General features: G+C 41.4%; 1 long non-coding RNA gene across 1 annotated transcript in view; it reads right to left on the bottom strand.

The window, feature by feature from the left end:
• Positions 1-305: 305 nt before the first annotated feature.
• Positions 306-10693, bottom strand: part of LOC138849340 (uncharacterized) — a 17800-nt gene continuing 7412 nt past the window's right edge. The window contains exons 2-3 of the long non-coding RNA XR_011388064.1: positions 1525-1557; positions 306-1140 (exon numbers count right to left, since the gene is read on the bottom strand). This is a non-coding gene — a long non-coding RNA (uncharacterized lncRNA). The remainder of the gene's footprint in view (positions 1141-1524; positions 1558-10693) is intronic.

Here is a 10693-nt window from a genome sequence, read left to right as displayed (position 1 = left end):
TATACTTCCAGCACTTTAGTTAATACTTCAATTCTTAGCTAATTTAAGCAGAAAAGAAAATTTTAAAAGAGTGGTTAAGGGCCAGTATTGTGGCACAGGGGGATAAGTTGCTGGATGATGCTGGGGGATGATGCTGGATCCCATGTTAGAGCCCTGGTTCAAGTCACAGCTGCTCTGATTTCAGTCCAGCTCCCTGCTAATGCATCTGGGAAAGCAGCGGAAGGTGGACCAAGGGTTTTGGTCCTTGCCATCTCTGTGGGAGACGCAGGTGGACTTCCTGGCTCCTGGCTTCAGCCTGGCCCATATCTGGCTGTTGCAGCCATTTAGGGAGTGAAACAGTGAATACAACATCTTTCTCTCTCTCTTCTCTGTCACTCTGCCTTTCAAATAAAATAAATCTTTAAAGAGAAAAGACATTTAAAAAGGATGGTCAAAATTCTAATGGATGGCAGAAGGTAAACACCTCTACTTCTATTGAAATCCTATTTAAACAATAGCTAAGGGATTTTTTTAAAAATCATAAATCTGGGGGCAGGTCTTGAACATAGCAGTTAAATGCCCATGTCCCTTATTAGTGTATTTGGATTCAATTCCCAGTTCTGGCTCTGGGTTCTGCAGACCTTGGGAGGCAGTGATGATGACTCAAGTAATTGGGTTTCTTCTACCCATTTTGGGAAGACCTGGTTTGTGTTCTTGGCTCCTGGCTTTGATCTGAGTCCAGCCCTGGTCACTGTGGGTGTCTAGGGTGTGGACCAGTAGGTGGAGACCATCACTTTTTCTTTGTCTCTTAAGTAAATACACACACACACACACACACACACACACAATCTGTAAGGGTAAAGAGAATTGGATAGCTGTCAACAAAATTTTAGAATTTAGAATATATGACCGACTTTAAAGCTAAGTGTCTACAAAGGTTAGGGGCATAAAATTTCAAACTTCAGAATTCCAAAAGGCTAAGTAATTGAAGGCATCGTCCTGTATCCATCAATTTTTCATTACTGTAGCAAAATACTTGACTCAGACTACTTAAGAAGGAAACAGATTTATTTTGGCTCATGATTCTGAAAGCTCCCAGTCCATAATTGGGCAGACACCATTGGTTGGACATCTGGTGATGGATGTATTTCTGGCAGAGACCTGAAGTGAACAGTTTCACACAGCAGAGACAGGGAGCCTGTGTGTTTGTGTTCATGTCTGTCTATGTGGTCTCTTACAAAACACAAATATTTAATTATAGGGCTCCACCTTAATGACCCAATCCAATCCAACCACCTCACAAAGGCCCAACCTTAAAATAAACATAAATGGATCAAGTTCCCATCCTCTTAGTACCATTAACAGAAAACTTCTGGGACCAAATCTTTAACATATAGGTCTTTGAGAGATGTTCTACACCCAAACCAATATTCAAACCTTAATACGAGATAAATCTGAAGGAAGAAGTAAGTATGCGTAGGACTGCATGCAGCAGGGTTAATTTGAAAATTGTAAGAAGTTAAATTGTTGAATATCATTTCTCACCTCAGAGCAACTGGGAGACTTCCTCTTCCCACCCTGGAAAAGGATTGAAAGTTTATTTTCAGGAAAAATTGAAAGAGAATTTAGGATTTTGGTCATGTTTTGAGACCTTATTTGAAAAGAAGAAAAATGAAGTCTATGAAGTGAACCATAAGACCCCTCTCTCCTGCCCCCTTTAAAACAGAAGCTTACCTCCCCCATAGTGGTGCAATGATGAACACTTATCTGAGGAAACCGTTGAGCCTAAGAGAAAAGACCTAGATAGTGGCAGGTGAGAGTTTCTCAAATGAGTACATCCCTATCCAACACATTATAAAGAAGCCTGTTGATCAATAGATTGTTACTTTTGTACACATAACTCCTAAATAATGCCTCATTTTGCATATGCATGGTAGACCAAGGATCTCAAGACAATTTGAGGAAAGACTATGACATGAAAATGAGATGCAGGAACAAAGATAAAGGAAACTCAGAGAAAATAAAGACAATTTAGGGAGAAAAGACTTTTAAATTGTGTAGAGAGCTGAGAGATGATGTAGAGTTCATAAATGAGGGGCTGGTATTGTGTACCTTGCTTTGGTTAAATTCCTGGCTGCTCCACTTCTTTTTTTGTTGTTGTTATATAGTTTTTTTTTATTTAATAAATGTGAATTTACAAAGTGCAACTTTTGTATTGTTGTGGCTCCCCCCACAACCTCCCTCCCTCCCATGGCCCTCCCCTCTCCCACTCCCTCTCCCATCCTGCCCTTCATCGAGTTTCATTTTCAATTACCTTCATATACTGAAGATCAACTTAGTATATACTAAGCAAGGATTTCAACAGGCTGCACTCACACAATCGCAAAAGGTATAGGGTATTGTTCGACTAGTGTTGTTTTTTAAGTTTCATAGTAGAACACATTAAGGACAGGGATCCTACGTGGGAGCATGTACCCAGTGACTCCCATTGTTAATTTAACAATTGGCACTCTTATTTATGACATCAGCAATCACCCGAGACTCTTGCTATGAGCTGTCTAGGCTATGGAAGCCCCTTGAGTTCACCGACTCTGAACTTGTTTAGTCAAGGCCGTATCGCAGTGGAGGTTCCTTCCTCCCTTCAGAGAAAGGTGCCTCTCTCCTTGATGGCCTGTTCCTTCTGCTGGGGTCTTGTTCACCAGGATCTTTCATTTAGATTGTTTTTTGCCACCATGTCATGGCTTTCCATGCCTGTGAGACTCTCATGGACCTTTTAGCCAGATCCGAATGTCCCAAGGGTTGATTCTGAGGCAGGAGTGCTGCCATTCTATGAGTCTGCTGTGTGTCCTGCTTCCCCCGCAGGATCGTTCTCTCCCTTTTAATTCTATCCTTCATTAGTTGCTTACACTGGTCTTATTTGTGAAATCTCTTCGACACTTACCCTATCTTTTTGATCGGTTGTGTATTTATACTTATCACTTTACCAAGTGCACTGGCATTGGTACCTGCCTCCTTGGTAAGATTGAGTTGAAATCCCCTGGCACATTTCTAGTTCCACCATGGGAGGTAAGTCCGAGTGAGCATGTGCCAACCTATATATCTCCTCCCTCTCTTATTCCCACTCCTATGTTTAACAGAGATCACTTTTCTGTTAATTTTAAATGCCTAAGAATGATCGTGCATTGATTACAGAGTTCAACCAACCAGTGGTCTTATGTAGAACAAACAGAGCGACAACAACAACAACAATACTAAAAGGAATAAAATAGTAAGTTGTTCCTCAACAGTCTAAACAAGGGCTGATCATGTCATTATCTCTCATAGTGTCCATTTCACTTCAATGGGTATCATTTTAGATGCTCATTTAGTTGCCATCGGTCAGGGAGAACATATGATATTTGTCCCTTTTGGGCTGGCTTATTTCACTCAGCATGATGTTTTCCAGCTTCCTCCATTTTGTTGTAAAAGTCTGGATTTCATTGTTTTTTACTGCTGTATAGTGTTCCATAGAGTACATATCCCATAGTTTCTTTATCCAGTCATCCGTTGATGGACATTTAGGTTGATTCCATGTCTTAGCTATTGTGAATTGAGCTGCAACAAATATTGAGGTGCAAATGGCTCTTTTTTCTCCCCTTTAATTCCATTTGGGTAAATTCCAAGGAGTGGGATGGCTGGGTCCTGTGGTAGTGCTATATTCAGGTTTCTGAGGACTCTCCAAACTGTCTTCCATAGTGGCTTTACCAGTTTGCATTCCCACCAACAGTGGATTAGTGTCCCTTTTTCCCCACATCCTCGCCAGCATTTGTTGTTGGTTGATTTCTGTATGTAAGCCAGTCTAACTGGGGTGAGGTGAAACCTCATTGTGGTTTTGATCTGCATTTCCCTGATGGCTAGGGATCCTGAGCATTTTTTCATGTGTCTGTTGGCCATTTGGATTTCCTCTTTTGAAAAATGATCCTCTTTTGAAAAAAGATCCTTGGCCCATTTTTTTATTGGGTTGTTTATTTTGATTTTGCAGTGTTTTTTGATCATTTTATAGATTCTAGTTGTTAATCCTTTATCTGTTGTGTAGTTTGTGAATAACGTCTCCCATGCTGTTGGTTGCCTCTTCACTTTCCTGTTTCCTTTGCTGTAAAGAAACTCTTCAATTTGAGGTAATCCCATTTGTTTATTTTATCTTTGATTACTCGTGCCTCTGGGGTCTTCTCCAGGAATTCTTCGCCTGTTTCAATATCTTGAAGGGTTTCCCCTATGCTTTCAATTAGTTTCATGGTATCGTGGCACATCTCTAGTTCTTTGATCCATGTTGAGTGGATTTTTGTATAATGTGAAAGGTAGGGGTCTTGCTTCATACTTCGACATGTGGACATCCAGTTTTCCCAGCACCATTTGTTGAAGAGGCTGTCCTTATTCCAGGGGTTGGTTTTAGGTCCTTTGTCGAATATGAGTTGGTTATAGATGTTTGGATTGATCTCCGGTGTTTTTATTCTGTTCCATTGGTCTATCCATCTGTTTTTGTACCAGTACCAGGCTGTTTTGATTATAACTGCCCTGTAGTATGTCTTGAAGTCTGGAATTGTGATGCCTCTGGCCTTTTATTGTAAAGGATTGCTTTAGCTATTCTTGGTCTCCTGTTTCTCCATATGAATTTCAGCATTGTTTTTTCTAGGTCTTTGAAGAATGACTTCGGTATTTTGATTGGTATTGCATTGAACTTGTAAATTGCTTTTGGGAGAATGGACATTTTGATAATATTGATTCTTCCAATCCATGGGCTGCTCCACTTCTTTTTTTTTTTTTTTTGGACAGGCAGAGTGGACAGTGAGAAAGAGAGACAGAGAGAAAGGTCTTCCTTTTCCGTTGGTTCACCCTCCAATGGCCGCTGCGGCTGGTGCACCATGCTGATCCAAAGCCAGGAGCCAGGTGCTTCTCCTGGTCTCCCATGCAGGTGCAGGGCCCAAGCACTTGGGCCATCCTCCACTGCACTCCCGGGCCACAGCAGAGAGCTGGACTGGAAGAGAGGCAACCAGGACAGAATCCGGCGCCCCAACCGGGACTAGAACCCAGTGTGCCGGCACCGCAGGCGGAGGATTAGCCTATTGAGCCGCGGCACTGGCCTGCTCCACTTCTAAACCAGTTCCTGCTAATGCACCTGGGAAAACAGCAGATAATGACCCAAGTGCTTGGGCCCCTACAACCCACATAGGAGACTTGGTTGGAATTCAGGCTCCTAGCTTTGTCTTGGCCCAATCCTGGCTGCTGTGACCATCTGGGGAGTGAAGCAGCAGATTAAATGTCTTTCTCTCTGTAATTCTGCCTTGCAAATAAACAAATCTTTTAAAAACAGAATTCATAAATTAAGAGCAAGAAAATTCAAGAAACAAAACCAAAGAGACCAAAATGACTTATAGTAATTAAAAAATAATAGCAGTTTCTAGGCAAGATGAAAATGGTATTGGTGTAGTTTTTTTATTATTATTATTTTTTTGACAGAGTGGACAGTGAGAGAGAGAGAAAGAGAGAAAGGTCTTCCTTTTGCTGTTGGTTCACCCTCCAATGGCCAGTGCGCCTATCTGAAGGCAGGACCCAGGTGCTTTTCCTGGTCTCCCATGGGGTGCAGGGCCCAAGCACTTGGGCCATCCTCCACTGCACTCCCTGGCCACAGCAGAGAGCTGGCCTGGAAGAGGGGAAACCAGGACAGAATCCGGCGCCCCAACCGGGACTAGAACCTGGTGTACCAGTGCCGCAAGGCGGAGGATTAGCCTAGTGAGCTGTGGTGCCGGTGGTGTAGTTTTGACTATACCTAGTCCTCCAACAATAACCCCCACCACAATAAAGTACATAATTGTTATCTAGTGTAAAAGTAATAAGGTATCCCATGAAAATCTAAATATAAGGAGAGGGATTAACTGATGGCAATGATATCCATATGGTATTAGCAAGAGGGCAGGAGGAAGTAGAAAGTAGGCAAAGGGTCTTCTCGAAGTGTTGAAAGTCAGCAAACCCATAATAAAATTGCCAAAGGTATTTATCCACAAATCAAAACATCCCCACTCAGCGTAAAAAGCTCATTGAGCCTTTTCGAGAACAGTTGCCAGGGCTGTAAATAGGTTCTGTGGGTGATGGCAAAGAAAAGCTTAGATGGTGTGAGACACTTGGCCCTGTTAAGTATCAACATTAATCAACTGAGCCTCCTTTCTAGGACAGTCTCTCACAGAGGAGAATATGCTGGGAGTAGAACTAAATTGAGCAGTGCTGAGTCACCAAAGGCAAAGGAAAGAGAAGGTCCAAATAAAAGTAAGGGAAGAGAATGAAGACGGTAGTTTCAGAAAATATAAGGCAATGCTGTTCAACTCTTTGTACTTGAAGTAGACAGTCCATTGAGCTAGAAAAGCAATCCTGACTCACCCTCCTCGCCTAAGGTGTACCATGTGGGCCTCTTCATAGGGCTGCTTCATGTATTTTCATGACATACAGCTAATTTGCCAAAAACAAATTTTCTTTTTTTTTTTTTTTAAAGATTTTATTTATTTGAAAGAGTTACACAGAGAGAAGAGAGGCAAAGAGAGAGAGAGAGAGAGAGAGAGAGGTCTTCCATCTGATGGTTCACTCCCCAGTTGGCTGCAATGGCTGGAGCTGCGCAAATCCAAAGTCAGGAGCCTAGAGCTTCTTCTAGGTCTCCCACGTGGGTGCAGGGGCCCAAGGACTTGGGCCATCTTCCACTGCTTTCCCAGGCCATAGTGGAGAGCTGGATGGGAAGTGGAGCAGCCGGGTCTCGAACCGGCGTTCATATAGGATGCCAGCGCTTCAGGCCAGGATGCTAACCCAGTGCGCCACAGCGCTGGCCTCAAAAACAAATTTTCAAGAGAAGGGGTAAGAGGAAGGCTATAATGTTTATTGTGAATTTGTCATGCAACATCAGTGTCACCATATTCTGTTCATTCAAAGTGACTCATTAAGTCCAGCCCAACATCAAGCTGAGTGGAATTAGCCTACATCTTGTGGAAGACGGTGTATTTTTAAAAATATTTATTTACTTCAGAGTTACAGAGAAATCTTTGACCTACTTGTTTACTCCCTAAATGGTTGCAACATCCAGGGCTGGGCTGGGCCAAAGCCAGGAGATGAGAGTTTCATCTGGGTCTCTCACTTGAGTGGCAGGGGTCAAAACACTTGGGCTATCTTCTGCTGCTTTTCCCTCGGCCATTAGCAGAAAGCTGGATCAGAAGTAGAGAAGCTGGGACACAAACCAGCACCCATATGGGATACCAACTTTGCAGACAGTGACTTAACCCTGTATACCACAATGCCAGCCCCTAGAAGGAGCATAATAAAGACTTTTGTAAGGGCTGGCACTGTGGCAAAGTAGGTAAGGCCACCACCTCAGTGCTGGCTTCCCATGTGGGTGGTGGTTCAAGTCCTGGATGCTCTGCATCTGATCTAGCTCCCTGCTATGGCCTGAGAGAGCAGTGGAAGATGGCCCAAGGACTTGGGCCCCCACACCCACATGGAAGACCTCGGGGGAGCACCTGGCTCCTGGCTTTGGATCGGTGCAGCTCTCGCCATTGTGGCCATCTGGGGAGTGGATGGAGGATCTCTCTCTCTCTCTCTCTCTCTCTCTCTCTCTCTGCCTCTGCCTATCTGTAACTCTGCCTTTCAAATAAAATCAATAAATCTTAAAAAAAAAAAAGAATTCTGTGGACATTTAAAAACTACTCTAAGATAGAAAGAGGATTAGAGAGAAATGAAAACTACAAAGAGAAGATAGGCAAAGACAAATCAGCATTTGTTGTTAGGGGATACTCTGAAGCAGAACCCCAAAGCAAAAAGTGAAACATTTAATTTATGAAAGCATTAATGAAATAAAATTTACATCTACTGTAATGTCACATTGCTTACCTAGGAAAATCTATCTGGAATGGGAAGCAGCATAATAAATGCTGGTAAATAAATGAGTCTTAAAGGGTAGGAAAAGACAAGAAGTCATTTATAAAAGAGGCAAGTCATTTATAAGGGAAGGTAATCAGATTGTCATCAGAATTTTCGACAGTAGTTTAGCATGTATTTCCTGATAGCAGAGTAGTATATTTAAACTACTTGGGGGATAGGAGGAAATGAGACAAATATTCTAGCCAAACTGTACTCCTCAGACATATTGTGATGACCATTTTTGAACTCTGGAAGTACTGCTGCCCTGACCCTTCCTGTAGAATCTCAATCTGTACAGTCATCTTCAGACAATAACAAAGGTAGCTGAAGAAACATCAGCACAATGATTGACTGATGGTGATCACTGATTATACATTTACCCATGGAACTAAAAGTAATTGCTATATTTAAGGGAGACCAGATATTAAATGTTTTACACTTTGATACTATAGATACCAAATTATGAAATTACTAAAATGAAATAGCTACTACAGTACAGAAACCATAGTATAACAGTGTGTAATAACTATACTGTGGAAACAACTAAAAACAAAAAGTTATAAAGAAAACAAAAAGCCTAGTCTCTTTAGAGATGAGAGAAAATAAAAACAAATAAATTAAATACAAGTAACAAAAGTTCCAGAACTAAAAAAGTATGTTTCTACATTGAAATGGCCTCCTGAAGTGCCAAAAAAAGAATGAGGAAAAAATGCCTATAATCAAAACACTTCTTGAAATTTTAAAACAATGAGAATAAGCAGAAGGCCCAAAAATCTGCCACGAAGGAAAAAGTTGTATAAAAATTATCAAGACTCAAAATATCATTAGTCTCTCAACACCAACATTAAAAAGTATGTAAGGTTGTGCCTTCAAAACTCTAGCAAAGTTATTTCCAATACAGAATTCTGTGTTCCCAAACTGTCTTGCGGAAGGAAAGGGAAAGATACTTTCAAACATATTAAGTCTCAAGAATTTTTCTCTTATGCACACTTTTTCAGGAAGCCAGTGGATGATGTGTTCCATGAAGATGAGGGCACTAGCCAAGAGAAGGAAAAACCTGGACTCCAGAAGGAAAAAGGAGTCCCAGAATAACACGTCCAGGTTTAGGTCAAACAAGTCCTTAAGCAGTCGAAACAGAGGACTTTAAGATGGATTTTCAATGCAAAAGAATGGAGAGAGGGAGTGATTTCTGTTGCACCTGGCCTTATTGGAAGGAGTGTTGAAGCACTAGCAGAATTCATGGATGAATTATTAATAAGTACAATATAAACCAACTTTCATAATGCATCAGTAGTTTAAAAACCATTGGAAATAGTAAGTTTGGAAAAGTTACAGCATTGATATGTAAAAATCAGTTGAATTTCTATACAATAGTAATGAACAACACAAGAATAAAATTTTAAAAAATCGCATTTACAATAGTATCAAAAGAATAAAATACTTAGAAACACATTTAACAAAAAATGTATAAAATGTATACTCTGTAAATGCCAATACTTTGTTGAAAGCAGTTAAAGATGTTCTAAACTATCAGGAAGACATCTCACGTTTATGGATTAAAGAGCTGGTACTGTTAGCAATATCCCCCAAGTTGACCTATTGATTCAATGCCATCACTATCAGAATTCCAGCTGGATTCTTTGTAGAAACTGACAAACTAATCCTAAAATTTATATGGAAATTCAAAGGACCCAAGATATCTTGAAAAAGAATAAATTTGGAGGATTCACACTTCCTAAGTGCAAATCTTACTACAATGAAACACTAATGACAGTGTGGCATAAGGATAGACATAGAAATTAATGGAGGTGCTGGCACCGCAGCTCACTAGGCTAATCCTCTGCATTGCGGCGCCGGCACACCGGGTTCTAGCCCTGGTCGGGGCACCGGATTCTGTCCCGGTTGCCCCTCTTCCAGGCCAGCTCTCTGCTGTGGCCAGGGAGTGCAGTGGAGGATGGCCCAGGTGCTTGGGCCCTGCACCCCATGGGAGACCAGGAAAAGCACCTGGCTCCTGCCATCGGATCCTGTCACTTCAGAGTTGCCAGTTCTTATGTAGAGCACCAAACAAACAGAAGTAACAAAGGGGGGAAAATAGACAAATTGAACTTTATCAAAATTTAAAACTTTTTTTGCTTCAAAGAACACTATGAGAAAGTGAAAAGACAGCTCACAAAATGAAGGAAAATACCGGTTGTGCCCAGATCGTTAGATCTCCGCAGAGACCCCCAGAGAGTCGATCACACCGAACTGCAAAAGCAAGGTTTATTCAGGAGTACAAGCCGCGACAGGGACCCCGTCCAACCAACTAGCACAGCAGAGGAAGGAGTGAGGCCCGGTCTTTGAGAGAGTTTTTAAAGGAAAAAACCACAGGGTTACATCAGCAGGGGCTTACAGCACTGGAGCTTTGGGTACAGGAGTTACTTTGTTTAACAATCTCTACTGTGCTGCCCTTGGTCTACTGAGCTAGCTGTCCTTGGTAATAAGCTTTGATATCTCTGGAATGCCTGAATGTCTGCTTTTACAGGAACTCAGGTCTGCTATGGGAAACAGAGGCTGCTTTTTTATTGTTTTAATATGGAGTCACTTTGGCTTTTCAACACCATAGTCATTTATCTGATAAGAGACAACATCTAGAATATGAGCTACTTCAAGAAGTTTATGGGAAAATGGATAATAATTTTATTGTGTTAGAAAAAATTTTGACTTGATTCAAATGACAGGTCTTCAGAAAGTTCAAGGAAATGCATCTGATGAAAAACTATGCATGGATTTCAATTTTTTG

The sequence above is a fragment of the Oryctolagus cuniculus genome, chromosome 4, assembly GCF_964237555.1.
Source record: "Oryctolagus cuniculus chromosome 4, mOryCun1.1, whole genome shotgun sequence".
In the NCBI taxonomy this organism is placed as follows: Eukaryota; Metazoa; Chordata; class Mammalia; order Lagomorpha; family Leporidae; genus Oryctolagus; species Oryctolagus cuniculus.
Note: the sequence above shows the minus strand (reverse complement) of the source record. Positions and strands in the feature narration are given on the sequence as shown.